At 38.1% G+C, this 20,393-nt stretch overlaps 2 pseudogenes; one reads left to right on the forward strand and one right to left on the reverse strand.

Moving 5' to 3' along the window:
* The first annotated feature begins 841 nt into the window (after nucleotides 1-841).
* On the forward strand, nucleotides 842-4,390 carry LOC119534540 (annotated as a pseudogene).
* Nucleotides 4,391-15,431: 11,041 nt separating this feature from the next.
* Nucleotides 15,432-16,188, reverse strand: LOC119534542 (annotated as a pseudogene).
* Nucleotides 16,189-20,393: the final 4,205 nt, after the last annotated feature.

The following is a 20,393-nucleotide window of genomic DNA, read 5'->3' on the forward strand; positions in this document are numbered from 1 at the left end:
TTAGATTCCTAAAAGCCTTTGTCTTCAGAACTTGGCTCTGACAAACCCAAAGCCCTTTGCTTTTCAGGATCTTATCTCTTCCATTGGATTTTAAAAACTTGATTGACATTCAAAACTAAGCAATGATGTCTTTGTTTTATCCTTACTGCCCTGCCTCTTGAAGCAGCAAGTCACTAATAAGTTGCTGTAAGCAACCAGGGACACAAGGAAATAAAGTACCAAGAATGAAAAATACAGCAGTCAGTAATTCAAAAATAGTATCTTTTATACTCACATCAATGACAAGAAAGCTACCATGGCCGAAACATGTAATTATAACTCTGATTTTCATTCTTAGAATTATGTTGGTAACCTTCAGAAGTCTTTTTACCTGAAGAAAATTGCACAGGAGTTATTTGAACTAAAATACAGGATGAACTGAAGTGTTGGTTCATTGAGAATTTGCTATGTGTAAGGTACTGTGTGAGACACTGGATATATTCTCATGGGCAGGGGAGAGATACAGTACCTGCTCTTACGTAGCTTATAGTTCACAGTATTCTTTGCAAAAGTTGGTTATCAGTTATAGTCTAGCTAGAGTATAAATAACATGACTGTCTGAAACTAGTTCTTGAGTACACACTTGTGTCAGGTCTCACAAGGTGTAAGGTTATTAATATAATCACAGAATCCTTTATTTGGCTATGTTTCTGGTAATAGTTGTATACCTTGTGACACCATGGTATGTGGCAATGCTGCTAAAACGAAGGAGGAAACAATGCAAACACAAGGATTGCAACAGACACAGAATTGTTAATTCACTTCCAGTTTTTGAAGACTGTTTCCTAAATAAGAACAGTATTAGGCTTCTAATCACAGTTTTTTCTTCATAGCTTTTTAAAAGTAACTCAATTGAGTTATAATTTACATACAACAAAATGTACCCATTATAAGTGTACAGTCTGATGAGTTTTGATATGTGCACACTTTTGTAATCATGATCACAACCAAGATGCAGAACATTTCCATCAGCCTCAAAAGAGCATGGGGGGCCACCGCAGGAGGAGCCGTGCACAGCCAACCCCGGCTTGGAGAACCGCTGCATCAAGAGCTTCAAGAGCAAGGGCCGCGATGTGGAGACAATGCGAAGACACTGAAATGAAGTAACAGTTGAACTGTGGAAGAACAAACAAGATGAACACTTACTAAAAAAGAGAAATGTTCCCCAAGAAGAAAGTTTAGAAGATTCAGATGTTGATACTGACTTTGAAGCACAAAATGTAACACTAGACGCTATATTGCAGAATGCTGCAAGCGATAACCCAGTGGTCCAATTGAGTGCTGTCCAGGCTGCAAGAAAGCTATTATCCAGTGACAGAAACCCACTGATTGATGACCTAATAAAATCTGGGATTTTACCAATTCTAGTCAAATGTCTAGAAAGGGATGATAATCCTTCATTACAATTTGAAGCTGCTTGGGCGCTAACTAATAGTGTCAGGAACTTCTGCACAGACTCAAGCTGTTGTACAGTCTAATGCAGTACCTCTTTTTCTGAGACTTCTCCATTCACCACATCAGAATGTTTGTCAACAAGTAGCATGGGCTTTGGGAAACATCATAGGTGATGGTCTTCCATGTAGTGATTATGTCGTATCACTGGGTGTTTTCAAACCTCTTTTGTCCTTTATCAATCCTTCCATTCCCATCACCTTCCTTTGGAATGTCATATGGGTCATTGTCAATCTCTGCAGGAATAAGGACCCCCCACTGCCTTTGGAGACAGTTCAGGAGATTTTGCCAGCATTATGTGTCCTCATATACCATACAGACATAAATATCCTTATAGACACTGTTTGAGCTCTGTTGTACCTGACAGATGGAGGTAATGAGCAGATTCAGATGGTTATTGATTCAGGGGTTGTGCCATTTCTTGTGCCCCGTCTGAGCCACCAGGAAGTGAAAGTTCAAACAGCAGCCCTCAGGGCAGTCAGCAGTATAGTGACTGGCACGAATGAGCAGACCCAGGCTGTTCTCAACTGCGACATCCTGTCCCACTTCCCGAATCTCCTATTGCACCCAAAAGAGAAGATAAATAAGGAAGCAGTTTGGTTCCTTTCTAACGTAACAGCAGGCGACCAGCAACAAGTTCAAGCTGTAATTGATGCTGGATTAATCCCTGTGATTATTCATCAGCTTGCTAAGGTGGACTTTGGAACACAGAAAGAAGCTGCTTGGGCAATTAGCAACTTAACAATAAGTAACAGAAAAGAGCAGGTTGAGTACCTTGTACAGCAGAATCTAATACCACCATTCTGTGATTTCCTCTCAGTAAAAGATTCTCACATTGTTCAGGTGGTTCTAGATGGTATGAAAAACATTCTGATAATGGCTGGTGATGAAGCAAGCACAATAGCTGAAATTAATAGAGTGTGGAGGTTTAGAAAAAATTGAAGTTTTACAGCAGCATGAAAATGAAGACATATATAAATTAGCATTTGAAATCATAGATCAGTATTTCTCTGGTGATGATATCGACGAAGATCCTAGCCTCGTTCCTGAAACAACACAAGGAGGTACTTACAATTTTGACCCAACGGCCAACCTTCAAAGGAATTTAATTTTTAAGTTCAGTTGAGTGCAGCATCTTTCCCACATTCTGTATGAAGCACCACCAGATGGCTACCAAATGACAAGAACAACTGCAACAACAAAAGGCTCCAAAACACATAGCCTCTTCATTTCGATGCTTCTGAAGCAAGCCATGTCTCAGTTGCTTTGCTGTTGCCACAAGTCACTCTCACATGGACTATAAATGCATCTGCATGATTTCCTAAACTGTTTTAGAATCTCCCTTAACAATCCCAACTACCCCCTCTCTCCCTGTCCCTGGTGCCACATGCTTACAGCTGCAGTCGCCAGCTGAGAGTCTACCACGGTCGTGGCATGTCTGTACACACTAATGGTCCTTTGGAAAACGGCGCACCGTGGATCAGGACATGGTGGTGTGACACAGCCACATGTCGGAAGACTTCAGAGAGGTGCGGTCTGGTCTGAGCCTCATCACTGCCCTCCTCAAACATATTTCATACTCTGTGGAAGAATGGATTTTAAAGTACAAGCCAAATGACTTTCATTGGTGGGACTGACACACAAAAAAGTAACTTAGCGAAAAGAAAATCAGTTATTGATTAAACAGGTAGGTTTGAAAAAAGAGAAACTGTCCTTCTTCCACCAGTAATTGACGTGGTTATTATCTGCCTCAGAAGCCAGGGTTGGAGGAAGAACTTCAGATACGGATGGTTATGCTTTCGCCATTATACCTAATTTTTGAGAGCAGCAAGCCTTGTTTGACCACTCACTCCAGGCTTTGTGTTCCTGCTGTTGAAGTAATCAAATGCTGTGCATGGTATTTTACCTGAGCTGCAACCTGTTCTGTTTAAGTTGAAAGCAAGAGTTCCTGACTCTAAAGGAAAAAAAAATGCAAAGGTCTAAATCACCCATTGACGATGTAAAAAAAAAAAAAATCTTGCTTTCAGGAGTAATATTTTTAGTTTTAAATTGATAATTGGATATGGTTAATTTCCGTTGGGTTTAAACTGTGGAGCTTTCATGTTTACTGTAATTTAGCCTTAAAATATTTTTTACTTAGTAACCAGTGCTTTTGATAATGTGGTTGGCAACAAACCAGCAACTCTTTAGAAGTGTCATGAAAATTCATTTGAGTATTGGAAAAGTTCATTCAAATCCTACTCTAAAAGCATATTCACATTTAAAAATATTCCAATAAGGATCTCTGTAGAGGAATAATCTGCAGTTCTTTAACATAAATCTGGTTTGCAGTGATCTTTAAATAATTGTGCAAAATCTGATATTACTATGTAAAGTCATTGCTTTTTGGTAGATTGACCCAGTTATTAATGAAAGAATATGGATTTGAACGTTTTAAAACTGAATGATTTTATGCTGTCACAAAAATGGTTTTGTTGCTGTCGTTTACTGGGTATAATTCCCCAAAGCATTGGTGTGAAGGGATAGAAAATCTAAACTAATTTAGTTATCAGATGGGGGTATAATTCCTGTGATGAAGATGAGACAGATGCCGTCAGAGCTTTGTGAATCAGCTGGGGTTTTTTCACTGATAAACAAAACATAGCAGGTGTGCATTCATTAAAAATATATGTATCTGCCAAGGTGGAGCCACTTTAAAGAGTGAGTTTTGTCTTGTATCTAAAGTGGATACAAGCGTTATGTTTAAACTGCAAGATTTTTACTTGCTAGAGAATCTGTTTTAATACAGTGGTTTGGCCTCTATATTATTTATAGGTTTTATAAATTTTGAAATCAGTTTCTCTTTAAGGTGGCCCAGAGTTTTCAACTCTTGGGCTCATAAAATTGAGTTGAAGTTCATTGTGCCTTTTTTTCTTTATCCAAATTTTGTGCACATTGAGATGAAAATTAGACTCTGTTGTGATGTTCATCTTTCCTCTTGCGTTCTCAGGGCAAAAGGACATTTTTAAGTGAACATCAGCATCAAGTGGTGCAGACCTGTGTGTATTTGCTTGATTTGGTTTGTTGTGACCTTATCAATTTTGAATTGGAATTGCACCTTTTCATAGGTAAAGGAAACTATATTGCTGCACTTTTAAGTTTTCAAAATAGTGTTTAAAAATTGCATTGTTTTTATTTTTTTTTTAATTCCGTTTAAAAAAGACTAAAATGTTCTTTAAAAACAGGCATTTAAATGTGTTCCTAATTTTGTATATGGGCTAGGTTTTGTAACCAATAAAAAAAAGCTGCTATCAAATATGGGGTGGGGGGAGGAAGCGTGGGGGTGGGAATAGGTCGTAGGGGCAGGATGGGAGCAGTCTCAGCCTAAAATGCCATAAACTACTACTGTTCTTACAAGGTTCAGTTAAGTTTTCCTGAGTAAACATTTCTGTTTGTTGCATGCTTTGGATTATTTTCCAAAGTTTTGAAATGATTGTTTTGATACTTAAGTTTTATCACTGCTTTTGGGGGGGTAATGTACCAAATCCTTACATAGCCATTCCTGAATTCTCACTGGGCTGCTTAGTTTTTAACTGGGTTGTACATCATTTTCTTACTGAGTTTTAAGAGTACTTTCTATGTTCTGAAAACAAATCTTATCAGATACGTGATTGCAAGTGCTTTATCTGTGCCTTGCCTTTTTATTTTCTTAATAATGTCTTTCAGAGAGCAAAATCTTAAATTTTAATGAAGTCTAAATTATTACTTTATTTTTTTCCTGTTCATACTTTTTTTCTGTGCTTAGAAATTCTTGCCTAACTTCAGGTCACAAAGATTTTCCCTCTAACTCATACATTTAGATACATGATCCATTTCAAGTTAATTTTTGTATATCATGTGAGGTAAGGGTTGATGTTTGTTTTTATCCAAATGGCTCTCCAATTTGTTCCAGATCATTTGTTGAAAAAACTTTTTCCTATCTAATTAATTTGACATCTGTATCAGAAACAAATAACCTTACATATTTGGGCCTATTTGTAGACTCTGTTCTGTTCCATTCTGTTCCATTAACTATGCGTCTATATTTATGCCAATGTGACAGTGTCTTGATTAATGTAGATTTATGGTAAGTCTTGAAAATATTGTCTTCAGTTTTGAAAGAAATTTTTGTTGGGCGTAGAATTCAGGTTTGTCAGTGTTTTGTTTTTGTTTTGTTATGGCATTTTAAAGATATTTCTCCAGTGTCTTCTGCCTTATATGGCTTCAGACAGGTTTGCCACCATCCTTTTTTTTTCCTTTGTAAATTTTAGTTAAGACATTCACATACTACAAAATTCAGCATTTTGAAGGATACAATTCAGTAATTTTTGGAATATTCACAAGATTGCATTTCTCCACACCCTCTCCAACACTTGTAGTTTTCTTTCTTTCTTTCTTTTTCTTTTTTTTTTTTTTTTACTAGTGGCCATTCTAGTAGGTGTGTGTAATAATATCTCATTGTGGTTTTGATTTGCATTTCCCTAATAGCTAGTGATGTTGAGCATCTTTTCATGTGCTTTTTACCCATTTGTATTTCCTCTTTGGAAGAATGTCTATTCAAGTCTTTAGCCCATTTTTAAACTGGATTGTTAGTCTTTTTATTGTTCAGTTGTAGGATTTCTTTTTACAATCTGGATTTTAAACCCTTATTGGATTTGTGGTTTCCAAATATTTTCTCCCATTGAGAAGGCGGTGGTTTCACTTTCTTGACAAAGTCCTTTGATACACAAAAGTTTCTAATTTTGAGGAGGTCCCATTTATCTATTTTTTCTTTTGTTGCTTGTCCTTTGAATGTGGAGTCTGAGAACCATTGCGAACACAAGACTCTAAAGATGCTTCCCTATATTTTCTTTGCAGTTTTATAGTCATGGTTCTTATATTTAGGTCTTTGATTCATTTTGAGTTAATTTTTGTATATGGTGTGAGACAGGCCATCTTTCATTCTTTTGCATATGGATATCCAGTTCTCCCAGCACCATTTATTGAAGAGACTGTTCTTTCCAGTTGAGTAGACTCAGCAGCCTTATCAAATATCAGTTGGCCATAGATATGAGGGTTTATTTCTGAACTCATGCTTCAGTTCCATTGGTATATCTATCCTTGTGCCTGTAACATGCTGTTTTGACAGTTGTAGCTCTGTAATAATGCATTTAAGTCAAAGGTGTGAGTCCAACTACATTCTTTTTCAGGATGTTTTTCGCTATTCGGGACCCCACCTTTTCACATAAATTTGAAAATTGGCTTCTTCATTTCTGGGGGGTAGGTTGGAATTTTGATTGGAATTTTGTTGATCTGTAAATCAATTTTGGTAGAATTGACATCTCAACGATATTTAGTCTTATAATCCATGAAGACAGAATGCCTTCCGTTTACTTAGATCTTCTTTGATTTCTTTTAACAATGATTTGTGGTTTTCTGTGTACAATTCCTTAGTTGAATTTATTTCTAGATATTTGATTCTTTCACTTGCTATTATAAGTGGAATTTTTTTCTTAGTTTCCTCCTCAGATTGCTCATTACAGGTGTATAGAAACACTGTTGATTTGTGAGTGTTAATTTTGTACCCTGCCACTTTGCTGAATTCATTCATTAGCTTTAGGAACTTTGTTGTGGAGTTTTCAGGACTTTCTACATATAAGATCATGTCATCTGCAAATCATGAAAGTCTTACTTCTTTTCCAATTTGAATGCCTTGTATTTCTTTTTCTTGCCTAACTGCTCTGGCTAGAACTTCCAGTACAATGTTGAATAACAGTGGTGACAGTGGGCATCTTGTGTTGTTCCAGATCTTAGAGGGAAAGTATTCAGTCTTTCGTGTTAGCAGTGGGTTTTTCAGCTATGTCCTTTATCTTGTTGAGGAAGTTTCCGTCTATTCCTATTTTTATCAAGAAAAGATGCTAAATTTTATCAAATTCCTGTTCTGTGTCATTTGAGATGATCATGTAGTTTTTTTCCCTACATGATTTTCTTATATCAATTATTATATTGATTGTTTTTCTTATATTGACCCAACCTTGCATACCTGGGATAAACCCACTTGATCTTGCTGTATAATTTTTTTATTGTGCTGTTGAATTCGATTTGCAAGTATTCTGTTGAGGATTTTTGCATCTATATTCATAAGAGAAATTGGTCTGTAGTTTTCTTTTAGTATCTTAATCTGACCCTGGTATTAGGGTGACATTGGCCTGATAGAATGAATCAGTGTTCCCTCCCCTTCAAGTTTTTGGAAGCATTTGAGCAGGATTGGTGTTAATTGTTCATTGAGTTATTGCTAGAATTCACATGTGAAGCCATGTGGTCCTGGGCTTTTCTTTGCAGGGAGGTTTTTGATGACTGACTCAATCTGTTTACATGTAATTGGTCTGTTGACGTCTTGTATTTCTTCTAGAGTCAGTGTAAGTTGTTTGTGTTTCCAGGAAGTTGTGTATTTCATCTAAATTGTCTAATTTGTTGGCATACAGTTTATAGTATGCTCTTCTGATCCTTTTTATTTCTATGGGGTTGGTAGTAATGCCCCCCCGTGTCAGATTTGATAATATTTGCATCGCTTCTCTTTTTTATTTCTATCAATCTAGCTAAGGGTTTGTCAATTTTATCAGTCTTCTCAAAGAACCACCTTTTGGTTTCTTAAATTTTCTCTATTTTTTATTTTCAGCTTCATTTATTTCTGCTCTAATCTTTGTCATTTATTTGGTTCTGCTAGCTTTGGGACTAGCATGCTGTTCTTTTTCTAGTTCTTTCAGATGTGCATTAGGTCCTCAATTTGAGCTCTTTTTTTCTTTTTTAATGTAAGCATTTGGGGCTCTAAATTTCTAAGAGGCACTGCCTTTGCTGCATCCCATAGGTTTTCATATATTATGTTCTAGTTTATATTTCTCGTGAGATATTTACTCATTTCCCTTGCAGTGTCTTCTTTGACAGATTATGTAAGAATATGCTGTTTAATTTCCATGTGTTAATGAATTTCCAGTTCTCCACCTGTTATTGATATCCAGCTTCATCCCATTATGGTCAGAGAGAGTGCTTTGTATAATTTTTAATTCAATTTTATTGAGATATATTCATACATTATACAGTTATCCAAAGTGTACAGTCAGTTCACAGTATCATCATATAATCGTGCATTCATCCCCACAATCAATTTTTTTAACATTTTCATTACTCCAAAAAATAAACCTAAAAATAAGAATAAAAGTAAAAAAGAACACCTAAAACATCTCATACTCCTCCCCCCTCCCCCATTATACATTTACTTTTTTGTCCCCCTTTTTTCTACTCATCTGTCCATATACTGGATAAAGGGAGAGTGAGCCACAAGGTTTTCACAATCACACAGTCACACCATATAAGCTATATAGTTAAACAGTTGTCTTCAAGAATCAAGGAAACTGGATTGCAGTTCAACAGTTTTCAGGTATTTTCTTCTAGCTATTCTAATACACTAAAAACGGCTATCTTTATAATGCATAAGAATAACACCAGAATGACCTCTCGACTCCATTTAAGATCTCTCAGCCACTGAAACTTTATTTTGTTTCATTTCTCTTCCCCCTTTTGGTCAGGAAGTTTTTCTCAATCCCACGATGCCGAGTCCAGGCTCATCCCCGGGAGTCAAGTCCCATGTTGACAAGGAGATTACACCTGTGGGAGTCATGGCCCACATAGGGGGAGGGCAGTGAGTTTACCTGCTGAGTGGACTTAGAGGGAGCCACATCTGAGCAATGAAAGAGGTTCTCTGGGGTGACTCTTCGGCACAACTTTAAGTAGGCTTACCCTCTCCTGTGCAGTAACAAGCTTCGTAAGGGCAAGCCCCAAGATCAAGGACTTGGCCTACTACAATGGTAGTCCCCAGTGCTTATGAGAATATCAAGAATTCCCCAGGTAGGGAAGTTTAATGTTTCCACATTTTCCCCTAGACCCCCTAGGGGGATTTTTTAAATTTTATTCTCTGACCAGATTACTCTGGGATGAAACGGTTTCACGATAACCTGTACAAAGCAACCAGATCTCGCCCCCTATTCAAGGTTCCATGTAATTATGGTGTTTTAATAAACTGACCATGCAAGTTAACTTACATAGTGTGCTACAGAAAATATAGATTTTGTACCAAATAAGCATTTCTCCTTTGGTCTCACACAGAAGCTGAGGTTTTAAAACAGTATCATCCTTTTCCCTTTAGTCTGGTTAACCTTAGTTCTAATCAAGTCCGTTTCATTCCTATCTCTAAACGAAGTCTGATCCCTTTTTGAGCTTCTTTAACATTTGCTGTAGGGGTAATGTTTACATTCATAGCTGCTCAACTATGGCTCAGTCTCAGGTGTCACACAGGTAGCCGAAGTTCCAGGGCCCAAGCAGGTTATACACAAACAGCTCAGCATCTCAGAATTTAGAGACAATGGTTACAACTCATGAATAGATATGACTGCTGTAAGAGCTTAGAATCTAGGAACCTTTCCCATAAGCCTTCCCCTGATAAGCTATGCTCTCAAATTCAGTTCAGAGTTTGCACTTTACAGCTAGTGCATGTTAGTGAGGTGTTATAATGTTTTGTCTTTTCAATTCTGACTTACTTCACTCAACATACTGTCCTCAAGATTCATTCCCCTAGTTGCATACCTCACAACTTCATTTCTTCTTGCTACCGCTAAGTTTTCCATTGTATGTTTACACCACAGTTCACCATTCTGTTTAACAATCATTCCATCCATTGTGAGTTTTGAATTCTGTGGCCATAAACACCAGTGTGTAATGTCCACTCATGTTCCGGCTCTCAGTTCTTCCAAGTATATACCCAATAACAGGGTTGCAGAACCATATGGCAACGCCATAGTTAGCTTCCTGAGGAACTACCACATTGCACTCCAACTGGGCTGTGCCATTCTATCTCCCTACCAACAGGGAATAGGTACATCCCTCTCGCCACATTTTCTCCAGCACTTGCATCCCTCTGTTTATTTTTTTTTGTTTTATTCACATACCATACAGTCCACCCTATGTAAACAATTAATGATTCCCCAGTATAATCACATAATTATGTATTCACCACCACAATCTATATGAGGACGTTTCCGTTTCTTCCCCAAAGAAAGAGGAAAAGGAGAAAAGGAAATGAAGAATAAAAACACAAAAGATGGAAGAAAAATAAAAATAAAATACAATGAAAAGGTCAGACAACACTACCACCACCAAGAATCCCATATCATTCCCTTATATCCCACTCTTTAAGACATTTAGCGTTGGTATATTGCTTTTGTTACAATTAGTAGAAGCATCTTAAAATGGTACATTAACTATAGACTCTAGTTTGCATTGATTGTATTTTTCCCCTATACCATCCAATTTTCAACACCTTGCAAAGTTGACATTCATTTGTTCTCCCTTATTTAAAAACATTCTTATATTTGTAATTTAATCACCATCATCAACCACTCTAGGTTTTGGTAAGTTATACAATCCCAGTCTTGATCTCCTAACTTTCCTCCTGGTGTCATACATGTCCTTAGCCTTCCTCTTTCAACTGTACTCACACTCATCTTTGTTCAGAGTACTTACAGTATTATGTTACCATCACACACTATTCTATCCATTCAGTTTCTGGATCTATACAATCAATCCTGTTGAACTTTCTGTACTCCTTCAGCATCAAATGCCCAATGTCTAACCTCTTTCTATCTCCTGATAACCTGTGTTCTCAACTCTCAAATTTTGCTCATCTATGCTATTCCATATTAGTGAGACCATATAGTATCCTTACTGATAGTCATCATTTCTACACTCTTCCCCAAACCTCTCCTGTCTTGTCTTATCTGTCTGTAGTGCTCCCTTTAGTATTTCTTGTAGAGCAGGTATCTTGTTCACAAACTCTCTGTCTGTCTGTCTGAAAACACTTTAAACTCTCCCTCATTTTTGAAGGTTAGTTTTGCAGGATATGGAATTCTTGGTTGGCAGTTTTTCTCCTTCAGTATCTTAAATACATCATGCCACTACGTTCTCACCTCCATGGTTTCTATTGAGAAATCCATACATAGTCTTATTGAGCTTCCTTTGTATGTGATGGATCACTTTTCTCTTGCTGCTTTCAGAATTCTTTTTGTCTGTGACATTTGATAATCTGTTTATTAAGTGTCTTAGAGTCAGTCTACTCAGATCTATTCTGTTTGAGGTATGTTGCACTTCTTGGATCTGTAATTTTATGTCTTTCATAAAAGATGGGAAATTTCTGCCTCTTTTCTCTTCTTCTGGGACAGCCATGACACATATACTCGTGCCCTTCATTTTGTTATTCAGTTCCCTGAGACCCTGCTCATATTTTTCCATTCTTTTTCCTATCTGTTCTTTTGTGTGTAGGATTTCAGATGTCCTGTTCTCCAGTTCCTGAATCCTTTTTTCTGACTCTTCAAATCTGCTGTTGTACATCTCCATTGTGTTTTTCATCTCTTGTATGGTGCCTTTCGTTCCCATAAGTTCTGCAAATTTTTTTTCAAACTTTCTAGTTCTTCATGTTTACCTAATGTTGTCTTTATGTCCTTAATCTGTTTTGCCGTATCTTCCCTCAAATCGTTGATTTGAGTTCTGAATTGATTTAGCATATTTGCTTGAAGATCTTTAGTTGTGTTTCACCTCCTGAATCTCATTTGATGTGTAAGTTTGTTCCTTTGACTGGGCCATATCTTTGTTTTTTCCTAGTGTGATTTGTAATTTTTTTGTTGTCTAGCCATTGCTTTTCTTAATTACCCCAGATTTTCCCTGACCAGATGGGGCCCAGGTCTCAGGTGGAGGCTGTATGCAGAATCAGGTTTCCCTGATGGTGAGACCCAGCAGGTTGTCAACTTCCCTGTGAGGCTTCTAGACTCTGTTTTTGTATCCTCCCCAGCAGGTGGTGCTTGTCAGCCCACAGCTCCCCACCAGGATGCAGTGCATTTAATTCTCAGTGGACCCTGTCCCGGTCAGGGACTGGAGGTGTCAGAAGCCAAGCTTAAGCTGTTTCTGTCCCCACCCTACCCGTTTTCTTAGGGAAGATAATCCCTTTAGGGAATTATCTTCTACACTTGGGTTTTTCCTTTGATTCTCTGTATTAACTCCACCCTTGCCTGGGTCAATGCTAACAATTGAAAATGCCTGAGGCTTTCTCTAATGAGCTACTAGAATGAGAGAGAAAAAAAGGAAAAAAGAAGTCCCCTTCTCAGCCAGTTCCCAGCACTCCAGTTCACCAGGCAAGAACCGGAGTTAGTACCTGGTTCTGTGTGCTACTTTTTCAGTATTCTGAACTCAGTGGATTCCAAAGGTCTCTGTTTTTATTTATTTATGTATTTTTTTTTCTGTCAGCCCACCTCCTCTCTGCCAGGAAAAAGCTCTGGGTTCCTTTCCTTCTTGCTCCGGGTTTATCTGTGCTCATAGCATGTATTCAATATTCCAGATTTGTTAATTAAAACCGCAGTTGGAACTTGGTTGAGCTACATTCCCTTGCTCCCGTCAGGGACTCAATTTTCCCACAGTGAAGTTTTCCACCTGAGCTTTCCAATGCTGGTGTGGGAGAGGCACCAGCTCTGCAGTTTGGGGAGCTTTACTTACAGTTCTGTGCTGCAATCTCAGCTGTTCCACCCATTCCAGACTGGTGTATGATGGGTATTTGGTCATGGATGTCCCCCAGTCAGTTGTTCCAGACTATTTTCTAGTTATTCCTGACTATTTACTAGTTGCTCTAGGGGCAACCAAATTCCACACCTCCCTATGCTACCGTCTTGCCACTTCTCCTTTGTATAATTTTAGTCTTTTGAAATTTATTGTCACTTGTTTTGTGACCTGACATGTGGTCTATCCTGGAGAATGATCCATGCGTACTTGAGAAGAATGAATGTCCTGCTGCTTTGGGGTGCAGTGTTCTGTGAATGTCGGTCAGGTGTCTAGTTCATTTATCATATTATTCAAGTTCTCTGTTTTCTTATTGATCCTCTGTCTAGATGTTCCATTTATTGATGAGAGTGGTGTACTGAAGTCTCCAAATGTTATTGTAGATGTGTCTATTTCTCCTTTCGTTCCAGTGTTTGCCTCATGTATTTTCGGGCACCATCCTTAGTTGCATAAATATTTATGATTGTCATTTCTTCTTGGTGAATTTCCCCTTTCACCTTCTACCTATTTCTGTCTGTGGGTCTAAAGTGAATCTCCTGTAAACAGCATATTGTTAGATCATACATTTTTATCCATTCTGCCAATCTGTGTCTTTTGACTGGGGTCTTTAATCCATTAACATTCATTGTTACTACTGTAAAGGCAGTACTTCAGCAATTTTTTCCTTTGGTTTTTATATACTCTCTTTGGGTGTGTGTGTGTGTGTGTGTGTGTGTGTGTATGTGTGTGTGTCTTTTTTTTTACCCTTTTAGTTACCCTTACAGATAATCTTCATTTCTTTACTCTGTTTCAAACACCTCTCTTCTGTCTTTCCCTTTTAGCCTGCAGAATTCCATTTAGTATTTCTTGTAGGGAAAGTCTCTTGTTGACGAACTCTCAGCTTCTGTTTATCCGTGAATATTTTAAACTCTCCATCTTTTTTTTTTTTTTTAACTGAATGAAACTTAGAATTTATTAATGTAGTTACATAATTTATAATACTTTAAGCACTGGTCTCATAAATATAGACTACAACTTTATATATGCTAAGCAACAGATAATTGTTTTTCCCACAAAATATTTGGGTTAAATAAAGAATTGACAGCGTCTACACCACTTTCTGTTCTTTCTTTGTTCATTTTTAAAAAATCATTTCCTCTCAGTTTAGAACATAGGAAATTTAATATATTCCAGGCAGCTTCCCTGTCACCGCCATCTTGATTGTGAGAGCTTAAAAAGGTGCCAATAATGTGTTCAGTGACACATTCATGCCACAAGCTCATAATGCAAACCAAGGGTGAGCTAGGCATCTGTTGTTTTTGTTGCTAATTTACTGTATGTATCCTTGGCTAATATCTGCAATGAAAAGTGAGTGCTTCAACAATTATATAATAATGTAGATTACAAGGGGTGACAGTGTGATTGTGAAGACCTTGTGGATCACACCCCCTTTATCTAGTGTATGGATGAGTGGAGGAATGGGGATAAAAACTAAAGGACAAATGGCGTGGGATGGGGGGATGATTTGGGTGTTTTTTTTTCACTTTTATTTTTTATTCTTGTTCTGGTTCTTTCTGATGTAAGGAAAATGTTCAGAGATAGATTGTGGTGATGAACACATAACTATGTTATCATACTGTGGACAGTGGATTGTATATCATGGATGATTGTATGGTGTGTGAATGTATTTCAATAAAACTGAATTTAATAAAAAAAATTTAATCTTGAAAAGGAAAAACAAAAAAAAACAAACAAAAAAAAAGTGAGTGCTTCAGAGATGGCAGGGGGATGAAATCCTTTCCGTCGCTCCTATCAATAACCCATTTTAGTTTCAAATAATAATTCTCATCTCTCCACTTTCAGGATTGTACAATATTTTAAATGGTCTAAGTCCCTCTAACAGTGGTAATGGGAAGCCAAGGAAATCACAATGTCCACAAAGTTTTTTCTTTTCCCTTTAAGAACTACAAAAGTGCTAATTTTCCCTTTACAAATGTTACATACAATCTGGATTACAAAACTACTCAACAATTTAATCCTACCATCCATACAATTACACATTCCTTTTCAGGAATGTCAAAAACTAGCAATTCAGTCCCCCCGTACACCAGAGATTCTTTACCCAACAGGAGAGTGAAGACTGAAACATCACTGCTGCAGTCTTCTGAGAGAGACCAGAGCTGGTCAATTTCTGTCAATCCTCTTAGCCCAAAGACAGCCCAAGACCGGTGCAAACTGGCGGTGGGGGCCTTGGCCCCCGTTAACTTCCAGGGCCATCTACTTCACCAAGTCTGAGGGGCTGTGGCTGGTCAACAGCAGCTTCACTTTGGCTCTGAAAATTGTCTTCGGAGTTTGAAGCCCTTACCTCCGGGTGTCAGGTTGGCGTCAGCGGACAGAATTCTTCAACTAATTTCAATAAAGAGTTCAGTTATGTTTATAGCATTTTCCGCACTGGTCTCTACAAAAATTGCCTGGATGGAGTCGGCGTAGTCGTTGGCATCTCTTTCCATGACTTCTTTTACGAAGATAAGAGCACACTTATTTCCCACAATGACAACTACGGTATTAGGCGGGCCATGCTGGCAAAGCTCTTTTCCAAGTTCTTTAATGTTGAAAATGTCTCTCGTTCTTGTCCAGCTGTACCCCAGATTAGGAATTTATGTAGCTCATTTTGGTACTGGACAGCCTTGGTCATAAAAGATGCCCCTATCGTTGGGTTGATTTTGGGATCAAAACTGTCTTCCACAAACTGCCATACAATACTTGATTTACCCACACCTGTGTCCCCAAGCAGACACACTTTGAGTTCCCTCAGCACCATGGCCCAGAAGCCGGGGGCGCGGGCCCACTGCCACCCTAAGTTGAGGAGGGAGAGGCCAGGCCCAGCATGAGCATCCCCTGGCGCTGTGCCGCAGGGCCCAGCCCTGGCCATGGGGTGCGCAGAGGCGGTGGCCGCCATTTGCCGGCCCTTGGCCCAGCCCGTCCACCACCAGCTGCGTGGTGCCTGCCTCAGCAGCCAGGTCTGTGTCACGGCCTTTGAGATGCTGCTGCCACCACCCCGTCATCTTTTTTTTTTCACCCCTCATCTTTGAAGAAAAGTTTTGTTAGTTAAGGAATTTGGGCTGTCAGTTTTTTCTCTTTAAATACCTTAAATATATCATACCACACTGCTTTTTTGCCCCTGGGGTTTCTGATGAGGAGTCAGCACTTAATCCTATTGCAGTGCCCTTGTATGTGCTGAGTCAATTTTCCCTGCTGCTTTCAGAATTCTCTCTTTATCTTTGGTATTTTGATATTCTGGTATGTGTGTATTTCAGAGGAAGTCTATTAGGAGTCATTCTGTTTGGAGTACTTGTACTCGTTGGACATGTGTAGTATATATACACACACACATATATACACACATATTATAAATGTCTTTCATAAGAATTGGGAAATTTGGGGCCATTATTTCACAAATATTCTTTCTGCCCCTTTTCCCTTCTCTTCTTCTGGGACACCCATGACATATATGTGCGCTTTGTGCTGTCTTTCAAATTCCTGAGTTTGTGCTCCATTTTTTCCATTGTATCTCTATCTGTTTTTCTGTCTGTAAGATTTCAATTGTCCTGTCTTCTAGTTTGCTGATTCTTTCTTCTGCCTATTTACATCTGCTGTTAATATGCCTCTAGTGTATTTTTAATCTCTTCTATTGTACTTTTGATTCCCATAATTTGTTTCTTTTTAGACTTTTAAATCCTTCCTTATGCTCGCATAGGTTGTTTGCAATATCCTTTATCTTTTTAGCCATATTTTCCTTCATATCCTTGAACTGATTTAGGAGATTTGTTAAACGTCTTTGATTAGTTGTTCCAAATTCTGTTTCTTCTCTGAAGTTTTAATTTGTTCCTTTGACTGGGTCATATCTTCTTGTATCTCAGTATGGGTTTTAATTTTTTGCTGAGTTTTAGGCATCTGATTATCTTGATACGGTTACTCTGAAGGTCAGTTTCTCCTTGCCTAGAGTTTTATTGTTGCTTGATTTTGTGTTAAGGCTCTTTTGACACTTGGTTCAACTTATTCTAGACCTTTAGAATAGCCCGTGTTTAACTTATCAGTTTTTTTCAGCTCTTCTTAACTGATTTTTGTCCTGGATATGTGGTACAATTTTTAAGATTTCATTTTTTGTGTAATTATTTTACCCCCAGGAGCAAACTTCCTTTCCTCTGTTCCTTCTGTGGGACTCTTAATCTTGCCTTTATATATTTTTTACACTCCCTTCATTGTCTCTACCTGCTTTTGCCTGGAGGGTAAATCCTGGGAGGAGGACTTTCCCGAGTCATTATTACCCAGCGAAAGTAGGGCCGGCAACCACAAAAGGGGCATAGAAGTGCTCCAGAGTACCCTGGAGAGGGGATGAGGACAGATGCTGTGCTGTTTTGAAACTGTTATGTACCCCTAAAAAGCCATGTCTTTACTACAATCTTGTGAGGCAGAGCTATTTTGAGTGGGACCTTTTGACTAGGTTGTTTCCATGGAGATTTGACTCATCCAATTGAGGGTGGGACCTTTTGATTAAGTTATTTCCATGGAGATGTGACCCTCGCCCATTCAAGGTGGGTTTTGATTAGTTTACTGGAGACCTTATGAGAGCTCAGGTGCCAATATAGACCCAGTCTGCTTGGAGATGCAGACAGAAAGATGTTTGGAGATGCTAGGCTAAAAAGATGAAGCCCAGAGTTTGCTCCAGAAAAACTGAGAGAGGACCCCCAGACGCTTAGAGAGAAACACCTTGGGAGAACAAGCAAGGATGCACAGGAGCTGAGAGAGAGAAGCTAAGAGAGACAGAAGCCAAGAGACATTTTGGAAAAAGCCATTTTGAAACCAGAACCCGGAAGCAAAGGACCAGCAGACGTCAGCCATGTGCCTTCCTGGTTTACAGAGGTGTTCTGGACACCATCGGCCTTTCTTAAGTGAAGGTATCATCTTGTTGATGCCTTAGTTTAGACACTTTTAAGGCCTTAGAACTGTACACTTGTGACCTGATAAATCTCCTTCATAAAAGGCAGTCCATTTCTGGTATTTTGCATAATGGCAGCTTTAGCAAACTGGAAGAAGGATACATAATATAATTATTTTGTGGTTGCCGAATGTTCTTGTCTGTCTCTTGTTTCAGACGAGGTCACAGAGTTGTCTTGTCTCATTATTTTTCATGTACTGTGATCATTATGTTCAGACTGAAATGTCACAGCCTTTCTATTAGTTGCCAAAGCAGTTTTTTTTTCATTTCTAAGATGCCTTGCCTGGAGATAACGTATGTTGATTCTGCCTAGATTCCAGTGGGCAGAACTTTATTGTATAGCTACACTTAACTACACGTAAGGCTGTGAAGATAGATTTTAATTGTGTGCCCAGAAGGAAAATGTAAACAAGATTTAGTAATTACATAACATTGTGCTCTTTTGTTTTATTCTTCTATTTTCTCCCTTTATTCTCACTCCCTCTCATAGCCACTTACCCTAATTCACTTAATACATGGTCATTTGATCTGCTTTCCATATATTTAATTAGATTTTTATGAAAAATACATAGGATTGCTTTGAATATGTGTTTTTATATATTTTTATTTTTTTCACCCTATATTGTTACGAGATTTGTTGATGTTGCTGTATATAAATTGAATTCTTCCCTTCTGACTGTTTCAAAATATTCCATTTTATTCATATTCAAATTTTACTTACCCATTTCTGTGTACAAAAAAGTCAAAAGCTTTACTAATTCAATAATACATGTTTATTCTTTTAATTATCCTGTACTGCATAATAAAGCACTACAATCTTAGTGTCTTAATATAACAATAATCATTTATTTTATTCACAGATCAGCAGTTTGGACAGGGATTGGCAGGGACAACTCATCTGTGCTCCATTCAGCAGCATCTGGAACTGGGGGTGACTTAGCTGCTGGTTTTAATTTCTTGTTTTTCTTTTTTGTTTTTGTTTTTGCTTTTTTAATGGAAAATTTCAAATACAAACAAAAGTAGAGAATATTATTATACTGAACTCATGTTCCAAACATCTAGCTTCAACAATTATCAACTCATAGCCACCTGTACTTTCTACTTTTCCTTCCCAAATGTATTTAAAAGGCATTATTTTAAAACAACTCTGATACTAATTTCATCCATAAAATACTTGTTTTAGTTTCTTGACTGCTAAAACAAATACCATAGGATAGTTTGGCTTAACAACAGGAATTTATTTCTGTTTCAGTTTCAGAGGCTTCCTTCCTTCCAGGCTTGGTATATTCTGGCTGGCTGGCCATCTTTGGGGTTCCTTGGCTTTTCCATCATTCAGCAATGTACATGGCAGTATCTCCTTTCGCTTCTGGCTGCTCCCTGTGGCTTCTATTTCTATGTGCAATTTCTGTGGTGTACAAGGACTTCAGCCATCTTGGATTAAGGCCCACCCTCATTCAGTTTGGGCACACCTTAGCTAATAACATCTCCAAAGGTCCTGTTTATAAATGGGTTCACACCCACTGGCCCACCAGGGTTGGGACCTGAACATGCCTTTTTTGGGGGACATGATTCTACCCCTAAAAGTACTTAACTGTGTATCTCTAGAAATAAGGACTCTTTTTAAAAATATAATAACAATGAACCATTATCACACATGTAAAAATGAACCAAAGTCTGTTGAAATGTGGAAGAAGTATGTTTATAAAGTTGGAGAGAAGGAAGCAAAGACAGATTATTGGGCATATAACATGAAAAAGAAAACAATTTTAATCTCCAAAGTTCTAGAAGAGGTTGCAGTTCGGCTGGTCTCCGTTTGATGCTGAGAGCTATACCATAGCTTCTAATGTTCTATTTAGTCTTCCCTTTTTGATTATGCCAGTTTGAGTTGTACTTTTGTGATTTATAACTGGAAGTGTCATGACCCATCCTCCTGCTGTCTGGATAGCTTAGTGTTTCTCTCTCTCTCTCCTCTTTCTCACACTACCATTCAATTGAGTTATATTAATAGCTGCCATTTATTGAACACTTGTCACATGGCAGATACTCTACGAAGTATTTTACAGCCCAATAAAGAAGGTAATTTCCCTATTTGTAGATGAAGAAATGAAGGTTTACATAGATTAGGTAATTTGTCTGTTACATGGTAATAAGTGTGCAACTAAAATCCCACTCAGATCTTTCTAGCCTTCAACCTGTGTTCCCACCATGCCATGCATACATCTGATAAGCATGATTTTTGTTTCCTAAAAACAGTACAGTTTTATAGCATCAA

Source organism: Choloepus didactylus, chromosome 5 (genome assembly GCF_015220235.1).
Source record: "Choloepus didactylus isolate mChoDid1 chromosome 5, mChoDid1.pri, whole genome shotgun sequence".
NCBI lineage: Eukaryota > Metazoa > Chordata > Mammalia > Pilosa > Megalonychidae > Choloepus > Choloepus didactylus.